Source organism: Ursus maritimus, unplaced genomic scaffold (genome assembly GCF_017311325.1).
Source record: "Ursus maritimus isolate PB19 unplaced genomic scaffold, ASM1731132v1 scaffold_16, whole genome shotgun sequence".
NCBI lineage: Eukaryota > Metazoa > Chordata > Mammalia > Carnivora > Ursidae > Ursus > Ursus maritimus.
The window spans coordinates 38,928,856-38,931,463 of NW_024424008.1; positions in this window are offsets into that span (position 1 = coordinate 38,928,856).

Consider the following 2,608-nt stretch of genomic DNA (forward strand, 5'->3'; position numbering starts at 1 on the left):
GGGGGGGGGGGGAAGACTGTGGGAAAATATAAGCCAAACTATTTAGAGGGGTTATAAAACCCAGGGGAAAGAATTTCAGAAGAATTTCACTTTCTACTTTGCATATTTCTATATTGCTTGATACAAACAAACAAACAAAAACCTTCCTAACTTTTGTATTCAGAAAAAAAACAACTTTTTTCTTTTAGAAAAATGCATAGGCAATACCAAATTATTAAAATGCCTTTCTAGGGCACTTTCCCTCATTTTCTCAATTCTTTTTATTTATCTGAGTTATCCAAATTTCCTTTAAATATGTATATATTTGTCTTTTTAATAATAATTTTAAAGGGTATAACCAAATTAAAAAAAATGGGGAAGGAGGAATTTCCTTTACATTTTAGGGAGCCACAGAACGCGCCTGGCTTTTACGGAGCTTGCCACTGACTCAAAATATTGGCTCTACCGTGGTGCCCTGCTCGCTTCTCCTCACTCTCCTCCTCACATCCCAGCCGTGGGAGGGAGGTGGTTTTAGTTTCCAGTATTAGGGTGGTGCACGAAAGCACAGCATTTACTCCAAACGCAGGTGGACACAATTCCTGACACCCCACCATGCAGTCTGTCCAGGTCCTTCTGACTCAGAATTAAGTCATCCGAGGTATTGGCCGTTCCCTCCCAGGAGGCTGTCATCTACCAAGCTGATAAGCAAATGCTCCAAGACTCCATCAGAATTGTTAGTAAACAAGAAACGGCCCAGAACCCAGGAAGGGGGGAGGAGCAGCCCCCAGGCCATGGCATAGAGTGCCGTGGTCTGTAAATGGACCCTCTTAGGCACAGTCAGACCCAGATCCACCAGACTTCACTGTCTTTCATACCCGGGGCCTCCAGCAGGCCAAGCAGATAGAAGACCGGTACGGCAATTCCGCAGGACACAAACTGTCTCCACCATAAGGAACTTGATAAACATATGCATGTGGAAGGCAGGTGAGGGGGCATGAAAAATGTAAACAACCCGATTTGCTGGCTTGGGTAGGTGAATCTTTACCTTTTTCATTTCGAAACTGCCTTTATGATCGTAATCATGTGTATTAATAAATAAAGCTACATTTTGTTCAAAGCCTTGTTGAAATCACATCTCCAGCCAGTCTCCTGGTCTACCAGATGAGTAACCTCATCAAAAGGGGAAACCAGACGAGTTTGGTGTGAGAGGTTTTTGTGGACTTGTGTTGGCGCCTGGTGTTCACCACTCTCTGTTTAATGACGTGTTCCAGTATTTTGCTGGGGATACGCATCAATCACCATCATCTTTGGAATACAACTGTATAATGGCTTTGCGGTTAAGGCTTTGAAGTCAACACAGATTTGGTTTGAACCCTGATATACCTCTAATTGCCTTTGGGCCATTATGCAAATCTTTTGAGCCTCAGTATTCTCATCTGTAAACTGGTCTTTTTTCCCCTTAGAGTTGCTGCGAGAAGAGAGAGAGATAATGAACTGAAATACACATATTGAGTGATGGGTAGAAATGGTTGTAATCATATTCTGCTCTACTTTTCACTAACGTCACCATCTTAGAGAAACAAAGGATCGGAGATTTTAACCAGTCTGCCAACTGTCCCAAGGAAACTAAAGATTCTGTTCCTAAGCCTGGACAGAATAAGCAAATTCTGAAAATATGAGATTCCAAGACAGAACTTTTAGTAGAGACCTGCTTCTGGAAAAGTTCTTAACAAAGAAAAAGGGGCAATTACTGTCTGAGAACTCTGAACAAACCCCAAGTACTTTCTCACCACCGCCAGCCTGAGTGAGAATTCCCAGAGAAGCCCAGAAGTTCCCATTCCCATGTACGAAATTATGGTAAGCCCCCAGCATCTCAGAAACATCCTAAGAAGAGAAATCCAGTTTCTACCCAAACAAACTAAGTCTTACCCTTAGTAACGCATCCAGTCCTGAGCGCACCGTCTGACACTAGCAGGCCAAGTAGAGCACAGCAGAGCCAGACTACCTGGCTTCAAATTCCAATCCCACTGCTGTTTCACTCTGTGACCTTAGGCAAGTGACTTAGCCTCTCTGTGCTCCACTTTCCTCACCTATGAAGGGGTAATAAGAATACTAAGAGACATAATACATGGCATATGCTCACCAAATGCTAGCAATGACGTAAACACTCCAGCAGCATAAGTACAATGTCAGAAGCAACATCTTCAGGCCCCGGGCTGAGGGGCTGGGTCACACTCTCTTCTTCAAAGAACAGACTTTCTCTCTTAGGAGAGACAAGTCAACAGTCTGGACAGCACCAGAGGCCAGAGAAGGAACTGACGCCAGGGGAACTCCAGCACCACAGCGGCCACCGGCCACGGCCAGCCACGCCCCCTGGGGCCGCAGCATGAGAAGCCCAGGTGGGAGAGGCTGTGATGATGCGAGGCCGCCACCAACAAACAAGCCAGCTCTGGGCAGACCCCCCCACACACACACACACCCACCGTGGATGGTCCCACGGGTTTAAACACCCCAGGCTTCTGATCTGGGCAGCTACAAAGCTAGCGTTGTCTTCTCTGCCTCAGTTTCCCCATCTCCTACATGAAGCCATGAAGGTCCAGGTCTTCCCAGGACTGAGGTGCAAGGAGGT